Below are 21,243 nucleotides of genomic sequence, written 5' to 3'. Positions count from 1 at the left end.
TTTTAAAGGTATAAAGGTTTTTAGCACATCAAAATCTCTATAGTATTAATCCTAAGCCTTGATTATCCCATTAGGTTGTGAATTCTAAGAATGGGACTAAGTTTGACCAATTTAGACTTTTTTCATCCGAGTTTGACCTTGTTTTACCATATTTGACCGTAAAACATTTGGGTCAATTTGGTCAAAATCTAGTTTTGCACTTTTGTCAAAAATAAAAAAAAAAAGATTGGATTCAAACTAGGCCAGGATTTAAGAACATTATAACAGGTTAAAAACTAAACAAAATTAGGTGTTTATAATGTTAAATTTATTTTATGGTTCCATGGGTTATCACATTTCATGGCTTGAATACATGTTTTGTGAATTTTTGTATATGGCAACGAATTGAAACATCCATGAGCCTAGAATTGGACATGGAGAACATATGCACAGTTAGCCATATATTAAAAAAATGAAAATAGATGGTTATTTGAATGAAAACTCAAATTATCTTATTGTTAGCATATATGGCATCTATATGCAAAACATTGAAAATGAAATCACACAAGTCTCTATGGTACATGAGTTTTTATAATTTCATGATAAGGATATCGGTGAAAGCTTATTTAGGCACCATTAATATATAAACTTGATAATAATGTTGGCTTTTAATAGCCTTAATCCTTAGAATTGATCACTAAATGAGTTATCCATGAAGAAGGTAGTATGACTCTTAAATGAATAGTGCTTTTGATAAGTTTGAAAATTATTTATTTGTATATATTACATAAATAGTTTTTCTAAAAGGTCTTTGCATAAAAGTGATATTTTTTTAATTTTATTTTATAATAATCATGGCTTGTATAAATGATCTACATCTCATGATTCTATTAAAAGTTTTGAGATATAGAGACACTATAAAATTATATTTACTTTGGATGCCATATGTGATTCAAAGATTTTGTAAATATGAAAAAAAATTAATAGCAAGTTGAATGCTATTTAACCTATTTTGGTGACGAACATGGTTTTACTTATGGTAATAAAATTGTTAATAGTGTCCATGATGAAATAGATTCATAAGTTTTCATGAGTTGCCATGAAAGTTTCAGAAAAATATTATAGAAAGTAAGAGTTTACTAAAAGAGAAAAATAATTTTGAGAGTTATTATATTTGATATCGTTCTTATTGATATATACTCTCATATTGAGTTTAGATAAAAGTTTCAAAACTTTTATGAGAAGAAAATACTAAAATATAGAATATTTGCTAATTATCTTTCATTAAGGGTGGATTTAGAGGCCTTTTACTAAAAAAAACACCAATAGCAAAAAGATAAATGAAATGGCAAATTAATTAAATATATATATATATATGATATCTTGATAATTGGATAGGACATTCTTTAATAAGAGAATACATATTTGCACATGGTGGGAGTGCTAGTTTCTTATAAATTTTAAAAATCAAAAGAAAAAAAAAATACCACTATAATGTTGTAAGATTTTAGTATAATTTACTGTGAGTAAAATATACAAGCTAATAAGTTTAGTACAATTTATAAAAGTAAAATCATAAAAAGTCTTTAAATAGCATAAAATGACTAAAATGATTTGGTTTATTCATTCAGTTTATTCAATTCTACTAAAAATATAACTGTATTAAAGATGTATAAACGTATGGAAATAGAATGGTTAAAATTTTTATATTAATGAAGATAGAGTTGTGGTCACAACTAATATGAACTATTTTTTAAAATGACAAGAATGATGCAATAATATCTTAAAAAATATAAATGATATGCAAAATAAAAATTTGGAACTTGTTAGCATGATTATATTAAAAATTCAGTTTCAAGTGAGGGCAATTATCATAAAAGAATTTCAATTTTAAGATATTTGGCTAATAGTACAACAAGTAGCATGAATTTAAACCCTTATTGTCATAATGATTTTTTCATCATAGGGGACTCCATCACTAGATAAAAATTTTTCAGAGTCATTATCAATCTTTTTTGTAAGGTGTAATTGGTCACCCAAAATATTTAATTTTAATAAAATATTAAATTAATTAAGATTTACTAAAAGGCATTTTGGTCTACGAAATTACAGTTAAGTCCAAAAGTATGGTTACGAGTAAGGAAGGTATTAACACCCTTACGTTGTTCGTTTGAAGAATAATACCAGTTAAACATGTATAATCTTTTAATTTTGACGGTCTTCTTTATATTTGAATTTAATTTCCTTAAAAATTTCTTTATGCAAAATATATTTCTTTTATTGAGAAACTAGTATTATTGTTATTTTCGTATTCTATAAATTTTTCAACGCTTCGGTGAAATTTATAGAAAATCTTTATTTAAAAAAAATTTTGGAAAAATTGACTATTCACAAAATTCTGAAAATTTTGTCATAAGATATTTTATTTATTTATGAAAACTAATTTTATAATTATTTCGACAAAATCCTAAAAATTTTAAACAAATTTTATGATCATCCTAACTTTTTGATAAAATCCTAGAAAACCTTTCACTTTATGATAATTAAAAGAATTTTAATTTTTCTTAAAATTCTTACTTAAGATATTCAATTAAATAGTAAATTTTTTATTTATTTGTTATTATTCATTAATTTTTGTCATCATTTTTTATTTAAATAAATCTTTATTTAGCAAAAATTAACTTTTTTTATTATCCTAACTCCTTGCTGAAATCTCTTTTGTAAGAGCTAAGAGGTTTATTTAAGCAAATTCTTTTATTACTTTTTATTATTTTTATTGTTCATTTTTGTTGAAACAAATTTTATTTTAGTAAAAAAATAATTTTTAAATTATCTCAATTCATTAGCGAAATCTAAAATATTTTTTACTTGCATTAATTTTTAAAAAAATTGAACTCTTTTAATTTTATTTAAATATTGTATTTTAAAAAGATTTATTTAAATAAATAATTGGTATTAGTATTATATTTTTTAGCAAAAAAAATAATTGCTTGAATTATCCCAACACTTTGGCATAATTCAAAAAATATTTTTACTTGTAAAATTATGGGAAAATAAAACTGTTTTTACTTTTCTTTAATATTATTATTATTTTGTTTATCCTTTTATTTTAAATTAAAATCATAGAATTTATTTTTTTTATTGTTTTATTTTTTTATTATTACTGATAATTATTAATTTTTAGCAAAAAAATAAATATATAAATATTATAAATCATAAGTTGTAAAACAAATCTTCAATAAATAACAAAAATAAAATAAAATCAAAATGAAATAAAAAATAAAATAAAATGGAAACAAAAACTAACTAAAGGGGTTAGATCTCTTAGTAGGTCACGTGCAAATCTTGTGTGAGTTGAACGTGGATCCGACTTCAAAATAATGTTGTTTTGGTGGCTTATAAATAGGCCTTTTCTGATTTTTTTTTAATTTTTCCCTATGCTCCCTCTCTTTAAAAACCAGAGCTCCTTCATCTAAAAATTTTTTTCTTAGTTGGCCACCATAAAGCCTAGATTCTGGCCGATTGCCATCATGCACCGGTGACTAGAATCTTCAACGATGTTGGAAAGTTTCAAAAATTCCCAAATTCTTGTGATAGACTCAGATTTCGATGGTCGAAAAATTCATTTGGTCATGAAAAACTAATCTTTTCCAAATTTAGCAATCAAAAAAATTTTCACAAAATTTTAAAAGGATTCTTAAAACAATCTTTTTTATCACTTAAATATTTTTTCTAAAATAGTTTTACCAAAAAAATTTTAAATGCCCAACTCAAAAATTTTTATTCTCAATTTTTTTTTGTTTTAAAATTTTTTTTTTTTACTTTGCTATTGGTTCCTCCCACTCAAAGAGGACTATGATGATTTTTTTTGTTTGTGCTTATGTGTATGAATGGCTATAACCCAATGTTAGCTTTTTAGGTGATATGGTGATCTAAAAGGAGGGTGAATTGGATTTCTCTAACTTTTTCCCAAACAATGATTTCAAAATAATTGAATGAGAAATTAAAACAATAAGCACTTTTGATAAAAATATAATGCAAATAATAACAATTAATGAACCTAGAATCAAATATAAACAACAATAAATGTAAGAAGATAGGGATAGAGAAATCAAACACAATCATTTATAGAGGTTTAGTCTTTCTTTACAAAGTACCTAGGTCCTCTCTCTTGATTGTCAACACTAAGGCTTTAATCTACTAATCTTGAATTAAAATTATATCCCTATCTTTTTCTTTCTAAGGCTTAAGATAGAAACCTTACACTTTCTACTTTCTAGGCTAAGAAGCAACCTCTCAATCCCATAAATTCAAGAGTATACCTCCCCTTTTGATTACAAAATAACTTAATAGAAATGTAAATTTAAAACACTTCTTAAAGGCTAATTGTTTGCCTAATGATGTACAAAGAAATATGATGAATGAACAACACAATATTGCTCGGATACAACAAATACAAAAGATATAGATTTTAAACTCTAACAACTCTTGATTCTATGTGAAAATAAAAATATAACTTGTTGGCTCTTACCCTCTTGTTTCATTAACCTTCTAAGTGTGTTGGAGTGCCCAATTTATAGAAAAATTAAAGAACTAGCCATTGGGTAAGCTTGGGAGAAGAAAATGCTCATTGGAAGCATGAAAAAGTAGTCGTTGGAGTGATTTTGCCTAAACCCGATCGATCCCTTTCATGAGGAGATTGATTCATTCATGTTTTGGAACCAATTCATGGCTTGAAAAAGCCTACCCGATCGATCCATTCATGTAGGGGATCGATCCTCTCAAGGGGGTGATCGATCCCCTAAATAAGGTGATTGATCCCTTTACGCCATTTCAAAACAAATTTTGCTTCTGGGTAAAAAATCCATCGATCCCTTCCTTGAGAGGATTGATCTTGTTAAAGCTGGATGGTTATCTCTTATTTTACACTCTATTCACTAGTTTGATCATATCTTAAGTTATACAAATCTAAATCAAAAACTATTTAAAGATTTAGAAACTAGACTTAAAGGGCTTTCTGTCCACATAAAATCCATCACCTAATTCATTTTGTATGAATTATGGTGAATATTCAAAACTATCCCTTGTGTAGTTTTTAGATAACTACAAAGTGTCTAATAAAAATTTAAAATCTTGTATTAGAAAATTTAAATTTTGATTTTGTTTGATCCATTAAAAAGTAGATCAAAGAGCTTTCCAATCATATAAAATTCAGATATTAAAGCTTTGTGAATTAATACAGAAAAATAAACAAGTTCAATGTTGGAAAACTTTGTCATTGTAAAACAACTTTCTTAAATTAATCTATTTCTCAAAACCAATATTATTAAAATTGTATTAAGTCCAAAGTGAATAAGTTCACTTTAAAAACAACAATTGGACTTTCAATTAAGCTTAAATAAAAAAAATGTTTAAAATACTTTTGATTTAAGAAATAAGAAAATGTAACGAAAGGTTTGTTTAAACTTTGAAAATCATATTATTTATTTAGTGTCAAAATATAAAACTTAAGAACATATACTAAATAAATCTTTTTCAAAATCTTGATCAAGCTTATTTAGCTTAATGTTTTGTTTCAAAATAAAGATCAATTCAAGGCTAGCAATCTCCCCCTTTTTGATATGACAAAACTTAAAGATAAATTTACTTGATGAAAAACTTTCTTTGAAACATTTAAGATTTTGAAAAACATTTTAAAAAACTCCCCCTTAAACAATGCATGGCAAAACTCCCCCTCAATTTATGCATCCTAATCCAACACAACTCAACTAACATGTGTTAAAGCATATATATCAAATAAGCATAATCAAACATATGCATGTCAAGCACAAGCAAATTCATCCATATGATATTTCTCCCCCTTTTTGTCATAGCAAAAAGGCATGAGCAAATTAATGAGCAAATAAACACAAAGAGGCATCATTAACAAATATATTCATGAAATATTTTTCTTTTTTGTTTAAGCTCTTTAGACCAAATTTTTAAGCTTCTATATCAATTGCTATAATTATAAAAGAAGAAATATCTCTAAACTCTTTCCCATTTTTTGTCATTTCAAAAGAAAGAGAGATCAATTCAAGGCATGAGACAAAATGCTTGATACCAATAATATCAAGAGTATTTTGAATGCATGTAATCAAGTATAATATGCACAATGAAGTTCACATACATGTATTCAAGCACAAAAGCATAAGTGTATCCAATTTTAGTATTTTAGCACAAGTCATCAAATTTACTACATGAAATTTATGAGGAAAGGATAATGAATTATATGCAATCTACTTATAAATCATGTTAGGATAAAATGTGCTTAGAACCTAAAACATCAATAGTAATTAAGCATAAATTCAAGCACATGCATATAAGCTCATACCAATTGTTATAGATACCAACTGTTAAAGATATGTTATCATAAAGCATACCAATTGTTATCATACAACAAATCAAGCAAAATTGTATACTAACATTTTTCTTCCTTTTCAAAATAAGGATTAATCAATTTAAGACACATAATTTTGCATAAAAGGTACAAGCTATATCAAGGATAGGCACATAAACAAGTGTCAATGAAAGTTTAAAAAAAATTCTTTAGCAATTTTGATACCAATTGTTAGCAATTTTATTCAACAATTTTCATACAGCACACATACTTTAAGCATATGAAAGATTTATTCAATACATGCATAAATAATAATAGTAATCTTTCATAAGCTATATGAATTTAATACATGCATACATGCATAAATAATCTTTCATATCCAAATAAGAACCAAAAGCTCATATGAATTTAATAAAGCATGAATCCTAATGAGCAATAAGGTTCAATTATCATCATGTCATAACAAAGATTATATAAGCATGATTTTCCAAAAATGATGAATAGATATGCTATAGCAAAGAAATAACGAAAGTATAATTATTCAAATATATTTCAAATTATTTCAATACATAGCAATAAACTTAATCTAAATATATGCAAGTATCTAAATATATATATTTCAATCAAAATCATATAAGTATATGCAAAAACATTTCAAATCACATATAGCAATATACCAATAAATATACAAACATTTGACATAATATGGCATATGCTATTTCAATATTCTTAATCAATGAACATGTTCAAAGAAATCAATCAATTTAACTCATATTCATGTTCAAGAATTCATGCATTAAAACTTTTAATCAAAGCAATCAAGAACTAGGCTTCAATATTAATGAAGGTGAATTAATATTTCCAAGCTTTTAAAAAAAATATTAGGACAATTTTTATCAAATAGTTTGGTGACTAATTTATACAATGTGTTCATATGTTCAACCACAAAATCATATATTTGCACATATCAAAGCAAGCATGTATATGTATCCAAACTCATACATCATATCATAAAGTCGATGCATTTACCTCTAGCCATGTTAAGCATTGCTATTATGTTCATTTGGCTTTGAATTCTCCAATCCACGTCATTTGAGCAAAACTAGGCTTAATTGATGATGATGACATGCTTTGCTTGCTATACTTGAAATGCAAAAAATGTAGGCTATTCATGCTATTTCAAGTTCTCCTAGCATTGACTTCGAAAATTTTCTTGACAAAGGATTTTCATTAAAAGCATCAAGAAAATCAATTGATAAAAATTATACCAATTGTTAGAAAACAATTCCATATTATAAGTCATTATAGGCAAAAGAAAATTTATTCACTAAGTACAAGTTACCAATTACAAAAGAGATATATTTATAAACTTAAGCTAAGGGCCATGTATCAAGTTAAGCATCAAATATCACAATATTGGCACTAAAGCTAGAGTTCTCATGTAATGTACAAAACATGAATTCTTTTTAGATCATTTAGAAATACTGAACACAAATAAGACATATTCAATATTCATGTAAATCCAATAAATCACCAAAGAATATATCAAAATAAATTTTAGGCTGTATAAAAACTAAAAACTCAAGGAAGACATATTTATCATCAAAAACATATTCAAAAAAAATTTAGCACAAAAGCATAAATATGTCTACACAAATTATAGGCCATAATCAACAATGACTTAAGCTAAAAATAAGCCTCATAACAAAATCATTTACTTAAGTCATATTGCAACCATGTCAAGTAAAAGAAAATCATATTTATCATATATGCACACATTTGACAAGAGCAATAGATGAACTAACAACGCATATCATTAAACACAATTAGTTCATCAATATTTAATCCCAAACCAAAAGATAAGTTAATTAAGAACAAGTTCCAAAATATTTCATGAAATTAATGAATCAATTTAGTACAAGAGCAAGTATATTAAAAATATTTTAAAAATCAACAAATAAAAAATTTAAGTATTTTTAAATCATAAGCATTGAGGTCAAGTTGAATTAATGGTCATATAAGCATATATCTTGACCAAGACTAGAGATGAACCAAAAATCAATATATTCCATTTAAGCACATAAAGTTCATCAATTCATCAATCATAAATCAAAAGTTAAGAGAGTTGAGAATAAAACAATCATGTTTTAAAAATGTTTCACACTATCCAAGCATTAAAAATAAATTGAGTAATTTTAATCAACATGGTCATATAATCATTTCAACAAAAACAAATCATATGTATAAAAATCACAAAATCATTTCCATCATGCCAAAATCATTCAAACAAATATATTTAAGCAAAATATCATAGGATAAATCATTCAAAACTTAATATTTTTAAGATTTTTATTTTTAATATTTTGAAGCTCATTTTTGCTTGAAAAAGAACTTAATAAATCTCAAAACTAGTCAAGCTCATTTTTAACCAACTTGAACCATTCCAACAAATTTCAAATAACAAAACAAAGTTGTTCAAGTGATCATTTGGCATTAGAAACAAGGAAATCAAAAAGTCAACTCTTAATACCATATTTCCTTGAAAAAGGCTATTAAGAGGGGTAAATTTATTTAAACACACATTAAAGCTCTTTAAACCATTTAGAAAAGTTTTATATCACAATTTGAAATTGTCTAAATGGTTTTTATGCCTAGGTATGTTCAAAAACAATATTTGATATTTTAAGCTCCATAATTCTTTAACACTTGCATGTAGCACTTATGAAAATTTTAAACCTTTGCAAGTTATTAAGTTTTCTTTGTTTAAGAAAGTTTAAATCACTGAATTCAAGATATTCAAATTCATTTTACAAGTAAAAGCTTGCTAAAACAAAATCTCATATTTTAAAGCTTGACTTTAACAAAAATCATTTTCAAGGTAAAACATAAAATTTCAAAGTCATTAAGCTTTGAGCGCTCTCCCTAAGTTTGTGCACAAATATAAAAAGAATTAAGCATATAACTTAATCACATCAAGCATATATAAAATATATCTCAAGCATTAAACACAATATCAACAAGCATGAGGAATATATTAAAATCATACATTCAAAAGGAAAAGTAAATGCATACTCAATTCAAGCTCACATTTTCTCAAGATTATGCAACATATGTCTTGTAATCAGTTTTAACCAAATTTTGCATAATCAATCAAGCATTCACAAATTTCATCAAGAATAGGTAACCAAATTCAAATTCTCTTCAAATAAAAGTTTAGAGTTTACCCATCTCCATTGTGTGTCTAAAGTATTCAATCTTCAATCTCACATTGTAGCTCTTTGCTCCAGCACACTTACAAGAGACAATCTCATTTGATTTTTGGTACCCAAATTGCTTTGGATCCTTAAGAGTTAGTCATAATATCTCTTCTTTCTTTTGGAATCCATACTTGCCAAATTCTAAATAGAACTTTTCTCTTTATAAGACAAGTATGCATAGTATAACCATGAAAATAACAAAAATTGCATTTAATCATTTTACACTTAAACTCTTATATAAAAACTCTTGTTTTTCATTCATCAAAAATCAAATTTCTTTTTCAAATTAAAATTTTCTTTTTCTAAAATTTCATACCTATTTTGAGAGGTTTTTAAATCTATTTTCACTTTTTCATTTTTTTTTTCTAAAACATTTTTTGCATTCATTAAAAAATCATTTTCAACATTCAATTTTGAAATCATTTTCTCATATTTTAAGTACATATTTTCAAACTCAATTACTAACTCATTATAAGCATATTGTAACTCATCAAAAGTATAAGAGTTTGAATCAATACAAGTAAAGGTTACCTTAGGCTCTTCAAAAGCCATGAGACATGTTGCATTTTGATTGAAAATTTATCTTTCATGTAGCTTATACAACTTTCTCCATATCTCATTTGAAGTGGAGTAATTTGAGACCAAGTTGAAGTTGTGGGAGTCAAGAGCTCTATAAATAATGCACTTGGCCTTTGCATTATCCATCACTTGCCTCATATAATTTTCATCATTTGAAGGAATCCCAAGCCCTTTCTCTATCACATTCCAAGTTTTAAAATCATGGGCTATTATGAACACCTTCATCCTCCTTATTCATTCATAAAATTCAAATTTATCAAAAATAAGAGCTTTGAGAATTTTCTTACCATCTTGGAACCTAAATTAAGCCATAGGATCTTTACTCAAAGTGGTTCAACTTATAAAAGAGACCAAAGCTCTGATACCAATTATTAGCTTTTTAGGTGAAATGGTAATCCAAGAGGGGATAAATTGGATTTCTCCAAATTCTTTCCAAATAATGATTTCAAAATAATTGAATGAGGAATTAAAACAATAAGCACTTTTGATGAAAATATAATGCAAACATTAATAATTAATAAATCTATAATCAAATATAAATAACAATAAATGTAAAAATATAGGGATAAAAAAATCAAACATAATGATTTATAGAGGTTCGGTTCTTCTCGATAAGGCACATACATCATTTCTCTTGGTTGTCCATAATAAGGCTTCAATCCACTAATCTTGAATTGAAATTACAACCCTATCTTTTTCTCTCTAAGGCTTAAGATAAAAATTATACACATTCTACTTTCTAGGCTAAGTAGCAACCTCTCAATATCATAAATTCAAGAGGATATCTCACCTTTTGATTACAAAATAACTTAATAGAAATGCAAACTTAAAACACCTCTCAAAGGTTAAGTGTTTACCTAATGATGTACAAAAAAAATTATGAATGAACAACACAATATTGCTTGGATACAACTAAAACAAAAGATATGGATTTTAAGCTCTAACAACTCTTAATTCTATGAGAAAATGAACATATAACTTGTTGACTCTTGCTCTCTTACTTCATCAACTTTCTTGGTGTGTTAGGGTGTCTAATTTATAAAGAAATTGAAGAACGGGGTATTGGGAAGCATGGGAGAAGAAAATGCCCATTGGAAGCATGAAAAAGCAATCATTTGAGTGATTTTGCCTCGACCTGATCGATCCCTTCCATGAGGGGATCGATTGGTTCATGTTTTGGAACCAATTCATGGCTTTAAAAAGCCTACCTGATCGATCCTTTCACGTAGAGGATTGATCATGTTAGCTTTATAAATGAGATGGTGATCCAAGAGGGGGGTGATTAGATTTCTCCAAATTCTTTCCAAACAAATAGTTTTAATATAATTAAATGGAAATTAAAACAAAAAGCACTTTTGATGAAAATATAATGCTAAAAATAACAATTAATGAACCTAAAATTAAATATAAACAACAATAAATTGTAAAGAGATAGGGATAGAAAAATCAAACATAATTATTTATAAAGGTTCGATCTTTCTCCATAAGGCACTTACATTCTCTCTCTTGGTTGTCCACACCAAGGCTTCAATCCATTAATTGAAGAAAAAATTTTACAAAATAGAAGTCTATCTTGTACTAAATCTCTATCTTTTTCTTAAGGCTTAGATAGCAACCTCTACCCTTACAATTTCAAGAGGATACCTCACCTCTTGTTCTCTTCCACCTTTGTATATCAAAGGTAATTTTGTAAACAATTAAACAACCTCTCTAAGGTTAAATGTTTGCTAGGTTTAGGTACAAGAAAATGATGAATGAAGAACAAATATAATTTGGATACGATAAATACAAAGATGTGGACTTTGAAGCATAAAACTCTTGATTCTTTGAGAGAATAAAAATATGGCTTATTGGCTCTTGCTTCTTGATTCATCAATCCTCTTGATGTGTTGGAGTACCCAATCTATAGAAAAATTGAAGAAATAGCCATTAGGGAAGCTTGAAGTGAAGAAATACCCATTGGAATCATGAAAAAGTAGCCATTGGTGTGCTTGCACCCAAAACCGATCAATCCCTTGCTTGAGAGCATCGATTGGTTCATGTTTCGAACCATTTTTCACTTGAAAGTAGCCTAACCGATCGATCCCTTTTTGTAGAGGATCGATTGGTTAATGGGGTGATTGATCCCCTATGTGGGGGGATCGATCCTTTTTTCAGATTTTCAGTCTAGAGAGCATTCTGTTTGAAAAAGCAATCGATCCCTTTTAGAGGGGATCGATCCTGTCTGTGTTGGGTGGTAGTCTCCCGTTTTACACTCTACTTACTAATTTGATCATATCTTGAGTCATACGAATCCAAATTACAAACAGTTTGAAGATTTAGAAACAAGAGTTAAAGGGCTTTCTGTCCATATAAAATTCATCACCTAATTCATTAAGTATGAATTATAGTGAATTTTCAAAGTTACCCCTTATGCAGTTTTTCTAACAACTGCAGAGTGTCTACTAAAAATTCAAAATCTTTTCTTAAAAAATTTGGTTTTTAATTTTGTTTGATCTATTATAAAGTAGACTCAAAGAGCTTTTCAACTATATAAAATTCAAATATTAAGACTTTGTAAATTAATACAAAAAAATAAAACAAGTTCAATGTTGGAAAACTTTGTTTTTGTAAAATAGCTTTCTTAAGTTAATCTTTTTCTCAAAACCAATATTATCAAAATTGTATTAAGTCTAAAATAAATAAATTCACTTTAAAAACAACAATTGGACTTTCATTTAAGCTCAAATAAATAATCTTTAAAGATAGATTTGGTTTGATAAATATGAAACCAAGAAAGGTTTGTTTAAACTTTGAAAATCATATTATTTATTTAGTACCAAAATATAAAACTTAAGAACATGTACTAAATAAATCTTTTTCAAAATTTTGATCAAGTTTATTTATCTTTAATGTTTTGTCATTTCAAAATAAGGATCAATTCAAGGCTAATAGATCCTGTCAATGGGTGACCTATTCCCTACATAGGGTGATCGATCCCTTTATAACATTCCAAAACAAATTTTGCTTCTAGGTAAAAAAATCAATCGATTCGTTCCTTAAAGGGATCGATCTTGTCAAAGCTGGATGGTTGTTTTTTATTTTGCACTTTACTCACTAATTTGATCATATCTTATGTTATACAAATCCAAATCAAAAACCATTTAAAGATTTAGAAACTAGACTTAAAGTACTTTCCATCCATATAAAATTCATCACTAATTTATTTTGTATGAATTATAGTGAATTTTCAAAACTACCATTTGTGCAATTTTTAGACAACTGCAAAGTATCTAGTAAAAATTTAAAATTTTTTCTTAGAAAATTTGGATTTTGATTTTGTTTAATCTATTAGAAAGTAGACTCAAAGAGCTTTCCGACCATATAAAATTCAAATATTAAAGCTTTGTGAATTAATACAAAAAAATAAAGCAAATTCAATGTTGGAAAACTTTATTCTTGTAAAACAACTTTCTTAAATTAATCTATTTCTCAAAACCAATAATGTTAAAATTGTATTGAGTCCAAATGAATAAGTTCACTTTAAAAACAACAATTGGAATTTCATTTAAGCTCAAACAAAAAAATGTTTAAAGATACTTTTGATTTGAGAAATAAGAAAACATAAAGAAAGGTTTGTTTAAACTTTGAAAATCATATTATTTATTTAGTACCAAAATATAAACCTTAAGAACATGTACTAAATAAATCTTTTTCAAAATCTTGATCAAGCTTATTTAGCTTAATGTTTTGTCATTTCAAAATAAGGATCCATTCAAGGCTAACACCCAGTAACCCAAAAAAAAAAAATTGCTTGTTGTATTTTTTTTGGGTAGTGTTCGTTTTGGTTTTTTTTTTCCTCCCCTTTAATGTGTTTTTTCTTGCGTAGTTAGCTCTATTTATAAAGCTAATTAGAAGATCAAAATCTCAGATTTTTTGAGATTTTTTGTGGATTTTCAAGGGTTTTTTATGAAAAATTTGTCCCATGAATTTTAGTCATCGGATTTCATGCTACAAAAATTAGGCTGGTGTCAAAAAAGAAGAAAAAAACCATTCTTGCAACTTGATTTCAACTGCTAAAGTTGAAACCAAATTTTGACCTTTTTATTTTTTATTTATTATTTTATTTTTAATTTTATTATTATTATTTTTTTGGACAAAATAGGTGTCATCACTCTTTATTAGACATCAATAATAAAGACCCAACTTAGTATTAGTAACCTTTAATTATAAAGTTTAATGGGTAAAAATAAGTTATTATTACATGTCTATTAAGTACTAGTAAAATTCATTCAAATTTTACAAAACTAGTGTGGCACATCAAGTGAGGAGAATGAGTTTTTATACTCTTGATGGAGTTTATTATTTAAATTTCTAAAGTAATAGAGACCTCATAGAAACTCTACCTATATTAACATAGAAGTTGTGCTATTTCAACAAGAAAAATAGGGGTCACTCTTGTAAATATTTATAAATAGGACAAGCACATAACCATAATAGTGCTAAAGTGGTTATAAATATCTGACAAAGAAAAAATAAGTATTATGTATGTTATCTTCAATTCTAACACTAGGAGTTAAGGTTTAACCTATGGACACCATCAATTTTGTTAGAATTCTAAGTTATATACACCAATTAAAGGTTTAAATTGAGAGATACATTTTTTTATTCATAATATTTATTTGTGTGAAATGTTAAAGATTAAGCACCAACATTCCAAACTAGTAGGAGATTGTTGATAGTTTAAATTGTTGTGCCTAGTGAATAGATTTAATAGTTGTTTCAATTATTCATAGTTTGAATAATTATGTTTGAATAAGAAATATTTGTTTAAAATAATTATATAACAAAAGAGTTACAACTATTAAATAATTAATTATGTTTGAATAGAAATGTTTATTTATAATAGTTATATAACAATAAAAGTTATAACTATTTAAATAAACTAACATGGTTATTCATCAAAAGGAGATGTTTGTTCATCAACTATAAATAGATCTTTATGCATAAACATTTTTATTATTTCTATTTAGAGAGTTTAACGATTTATTGTATCCTAAAAGCATAATTGCCTTTTAAAAAAGTGTTCTTCACGCATTAAAATAAAAATTCTTTTCTATTATTTCTATTTCCCTTATTTATTTTTCTAACATGCTTTTCTTTCCTAATATAGACCCAAATGAGTGCGTTGTTAGATACTAATATAAAGTAATATGTTTTGACTTTTTTTAACTTTTCTTAATATATATTTTTTAAGTTTAAGAATGCAATTACTATAATTTTTAACCTATTTATGTTTCCTTATGGACAAAGGTAAAATATCTAATTTAAGAAATAATTTATGTTCCTTCACACCTCTAATTGTACCTTGCAACAACCATCAAGTGAAGAAAATCCCATTCCAACTTTCGATGAAATTGCCACTCAAACATTAAGTGCAACTAATTACGTGCTAAAGTTGATAATAGTGATCCACATCAACAGAACCTAAGTAGGCTAAAATAAGAAGTGTGAAAACATTTTAAGAGAGAAAATATCAACAATGAGTGCAAGACAATATGCAATTAAAGTAATAATAATTATTTAAAATTAGTTAATAATCATATAATTTGTTAGTAGAATGTCAAACTTTTAGTTTCAATGTCAAAGGTTCAACTAACAATTTTAAATACAAAAAAATATATAAAATTAAAGAAAACAAAAATAAAGTAAAGACATAAGAACAATAGAAATCAATGCCAAAAAGAAAAATAAAGATAAGAGAAAAATGGAAGTAGAAAACATTACATTAGATTATAATAATAAATTCTACAAATTTCAATACTCATAAATGTTAAATTGTGTTTATCATTATACAAATTACTATACATAATATTGAAATTATGGATTTATTTTGATTTTTTTACTATTAAATTGTATGGGATATATTTTAGTATGTTTGAAAACTAACATTATTAAATTAACATCAATGTTAAAAATTAATTTTTTTCACAAATTTTCAATTTTAAAAAATGGACTCACTCTAAGCTACTAATAGCACAAGTTCATTTTCTATGTTTATTATGTATTTATTCATTTTCATTTAGTTGATTTTTGTAAGGTCAAATTATGTCATTCATCTTTGTACTCACCTAATATTTGAATTTAATTCCTTAAAGTAAATTCTTATACTATATTGATTTGGTAATCTTAATCCAATTGATAACTCTGTTAAATTTATTTTGTTAAGTGTGTTGATATAACCATATACTTGGATAACATGGAATTGACTTCAATTAAATAGCTTTTTTTAGATTTTTTTATTAAAATGACGCTAATGTAGCTTTTTTATTACACATGGCAGACTATTTTTTTAGCCTTTTCAAACAATGCACTTTACATTGAGTTAAATTACAATTATTTTTTAAAATTTATTTCAGCATCTTTGTTTCTCTAACCCTTAGATTCTCCCTCTGTTTCTTCTCTTTCAATCGACATTTGCCACTTACTCCATTGCCAACTATCACCATTTGTTGACGTCCCTTTTATTATAAATTTCAACCTTAAACTCCTTTCAACTTCCCCAATTCTTCAAAACCCCTTATATTTTTATAGATCAATTTTTAAAATCGATGATTCTTCCTTTAAAATCAGTTTCCATCATTAATTTAAACCATTCAGCCATTAGAAATCCCTTCCTCTAGCTTTCTCATTTTATTTCAACAAAAAAGTTCTTAAAAACCTAAAAACCTTAGGAAATTTCCAAAAATAGAAAACTTGCCTTTTCCTTCAATTCAATTGTATTCTATTGGTCAACATTTTTATCATCACTTTTTACTCAAAATTCCTTACAAAGTTTTTTTTTAATTTGTTATTATCAAATTCTAAAAGAAATCATTTTATCCCAATTGCCCAAAAACCATTGAAGAAATTCGTGCCATCAAATTTAAAAGATTAAAAGGTCAACCTTATTTTCTTTATATTTTATTTTTGAGTTTTTATTGATATTTGATATTCCTTTTACTAAGTAATAAATTGTTGAACTCTGGATACTTTCATTAGTTATTTTGAGCTTTGGGTGTTGTAGATACTTTGTGTATGGACCATACTAGAGCAACCTTTCACCTAATGAAAGTTATCTTTAAAGATGTTACTAGTAATGGTTATGAAAGTCTTTCAAATTTGTTTTGCTTTTAAATATGTGAAATTGAACTTGTTCTTGCATTTTATTCCATGATTTTGTAGGTTATCTTCCATATTTTATGTTAAGATTTTATAATTGATTATAAGTTTTTTAAAGTATTAAACGAAAACCATTTAGCAATATTTGGTATAACTGATTACTGTTAGGGTTAAGGAAGTTTTTTATTAAAGTTAGGGTTAGGAAAAAATTCAGGAAAAAATTTGAAGATTTTTATTGATTAAAATTATTTTTAAGCTTTTGTTGATTTTACTTTTTTTAATTATTGTTAAAAAAAATGCAAAGTAGGCATTTTCGTTTCTTAGGCAAGCCATTTCCCAGCTAATATAATAGTATGCCACTACCATAAAAAAGCTATGTTAGCATCATTTTAATAGGAAATCCAAAAAAAAAAGTCAAATAAACAAAGTCAATGCCACGTTATCTAAGTCAACGACCATATCAACACATTTAATTGCACAAAATTAATAGAGTTATCAATTGGACTTAGATTATTAAATCAATATAGTAAAAAGACTTAATTTATATAAATTATATTAGAGGGACTAAATTTTAGATGAGCATAAAGATGAAACCATTTTGTAATAACTTTTTGATTAAAAATAAAAATAATGATACAAAATAACAAAAGTAATTACTATAAAAACTCATAACTTTTCTATCCATTTTCTTTTTATTTCTTTGTATAACTAAATCACAATAAAACAAAGCTTGAGCTGAAAGAACTTGAACTCTATTAATATAAGCCACATAGAAGATGAATGCAGTAAAGGGAATTGATTTAGAACATGATTGCCACTTCATTTTCATGAAAAGGCTTGAAGATGTCATTTTTTAGGTTGTAAGCTTAGACTAATCATAGTCACAGCCACTTTAAATAGAAACCATTGCTTAAATCGAAGCTTGCCTTGATGAAATCTTCAATAATAACTTTCACCCTATTGATAATACCTCTTATGCAAAGATAACCTTATTTCAATTTGGAAATTAAACTTCTTTTTATATATATATTTTTTATTTTTTTATGGTCATGGTTGGTTTTTTATATGATTTACAAAGCTAGTGGAAGATTGAACAAGAATGAAATTGTTCAAATGAAATAGCTTTATTGACATATATTAAGTGAAAGTAACATACTCTTCCATGGAGTCGTGACTCTCTTCTTTCTTACCATCTTAGACGGCACAAAACTAAAGGTGAAATCTTTATAGCAGATGATGGTTGCTACTTAATTCCAAATGTTAAATCATAGCCATAAATGTTATATATTGACTTAAATTCTAATTGAAAATCAATTTGGATTTTGATAAAAATTTTATTGATTAGAGAATTACTTAGTAATTAATTTTATTTAAGGATAAATATATTTAATGGTAAGAGTTCGTAGAAAATAGAAATTTTTAATAATCAAGTAATGGGCCTCTATAAATAGGTGATGCCATTTATTTCATGAATTATAAATAAGTAGGCAAGTGAGAGAAAATAGGAAAAAAGTAAGAAGAAAAGATAAGCGTCTTTGTTCTTGTAATCTTTCAAGTTTTTCTTTCTTATATTGCTATAGGGTTTGTTGTATATCTATCTTAGGATAGTAAGAAACATAAAAGGCCTTCAAGTGAGTAGTAATTCTATGTGATAGTAATAGTTTTCATATAGTGGATTTTGTCTCTACTGACCCTGGTTTTTTCTCTAATTTTGAAGTTTTCCACAAAAAATTTTATGTTTTGTTATTTTATATATTCTCTGTTGTTGTTTGATTTTTTTGTGGAGGTAGATCTAGGTGATATGTAATTAGATACTATTTAAGTATATGGTACTATTCATGTCTATGAAAAGGATGGTGGTTCTGCATGCGAATTTCTCACCAACAAATTGGTGAAGTTTGCAGTGCTATCAAATTCATAACAAGGTATATCAAAGTCGAAGGTTTCTATGGTTCATTTGGAGTTTTTGTGTGATTATTTATCAAGCTCAATGCAATGGGCATATAATGTCATCAATAAAGTTTGATATTAAGATGGGAGAATTGATTTGTATAACACAAGTGAAAGATAAATCAACCACTCTTAACAAAGCTTGCTTGAGGTGTGGCACATTTAAAAGAAAATTTTCAGGTGGAAATAGTCTAGCTAATAGCTTTGTTAGTCTTAAATTGATTTGTATTTTGAAAAAACAAAACATTAAACTAAATAAGTTTGATTAAAATTTTGATAAAGATTTATTTAGTACATGTGTTTTTAAAGTGATATTTGCAATGAAAAACATTCTGAAAAGAAGTTTTGGATTTTGAAATAGGTTTATTTAGTACGTGATTCTTATGACATATTATTTTTTATACTAAATAAACATTATATCTTTCAAAATTTTATTTGATTCGAAAATTATTTTTAAGATTAAACAAAACTTTATTTATGTTTGTGTATTTATCAAAGCAATACAACTTTTTAAACATTATTTATTTGAGCTTAAATGAAAGTTTACAAAAATTCAATTTTTTTTTAAAGTAAAATTGTTTATCTTAGACTCTATATATATTTGATGATATTGGTATTGAGAAATGAATTAACTAAAAAAAGTTATGTTGCAAGAATAAGGTTTTTACAATATTGATTTCGATTTATTTTTTGTATTGTTTAATTATTTTTTTAATATTCAAATTATATATGGTTGAAATATTTTTTGAGTTACTTACTAATGGATATAAAAAAAATTCAAATATAAATTTTCTAAGTAAATATATTTCATTTTTATTTAAAAACTATGCAAGTTGTCTAAAATCTGCATATAGTAGTTTTGAAAATTCACTTTTTTTTTAACATTGATTTAGATGTTGAATTTTATGTAGATGAAAATCTTTTTAAGTTTATTTTTTAAATTTTCAAATGGATCATGATTTGAAGTTGTATAACTCATGATATGGTCAATTTAATAAATAGAGTGCAAAAATGCCAAAACATCCTCAAATGCTGCCTAACATAAAGGATCAATCTTTTATAAAAAAAAGTTTCAATCACCTAGCCTGCAATAGTCAAAATTTGAATGAAATTCATGAGAAGATCAATCATTTATGGATAGGATCGATTCACTAGCCCTTGATAGCCTTCAATCACTATTTTTTCTAAAGAAATAATAGCTTTTTTTTTAATCAACTCAATCCTAATTGCTCCAAACATATTTCATTTATAAAAGAGACTCCTCTAACACCATTAAAGCTAAAATACCACCTCCAAAAAAGCATTCATTCATTTTCCTCAAGCAATTCAAGAAAAAGCTAATGTTTAGAGCTTAAATTCTTTATCCTTATATTCAATATTTGTTTATATCCATTTAGTATTTTGTTGTACTTTATATGGCAAACATTCAACCTTTGAAAGGTGTTAGTTGTTTGCAAAATAATTTGTAATACCTAAGAGCTTGATTGTAATCAAGAGGTAAGGTACCCTCTTAAATGATTGTGTGAGTTTTTGTAATAACTCGATTTGAGAATTTAGGAGTTGTTACCTAAACTTAGAAAGATAGAGATTTAGATGTTGCTACCTTAGCTTAAAAAAGTAAGGAATTAGAGGTTATATCTTAGTCTAAAAAGGTAAAGATTGTACAGGTTATACCTTAGGCTTGAAACGTCGTTTGTACAATTTTTAAGAATTAGTGGATTGGGATTTTTAGCTACAAAAGTTAAGAGAAAGGATGTAAGTGCTTTTAGAAAAAGATCAAGCCTCTATAAATCTTTACATTTGATTTCTCTACCTTACTTTTTTTATTTTATTGTTATTTATATGTGTTTTAATTTTCTTAATTATTATTAATTTCATCAAATTTCTATCAAAGATTTTATTGTTTTAAATTTTTTATTCAATATTAATAAAATTGATTTTTTTAAAACAATTCAATTC

Source organism: Durio zibethinus, chromosome 9 (assembly GCF_047325235.1).
Source record: "Durio zibethinus cultivar Kanyao isolate XHJ-2024 chromosome 9, ASM4732523v1, whole genome shotgun sequence".
Taxonomy (NCBI): Eukaryota; Viridiplantae; Streptophyta; class Magnoliopsida; order Malvales; family Malvaceae; genus Durio; species Durio zibethinus.
This window is presented reverse-complemented; position numbering follows the sequence as displayed.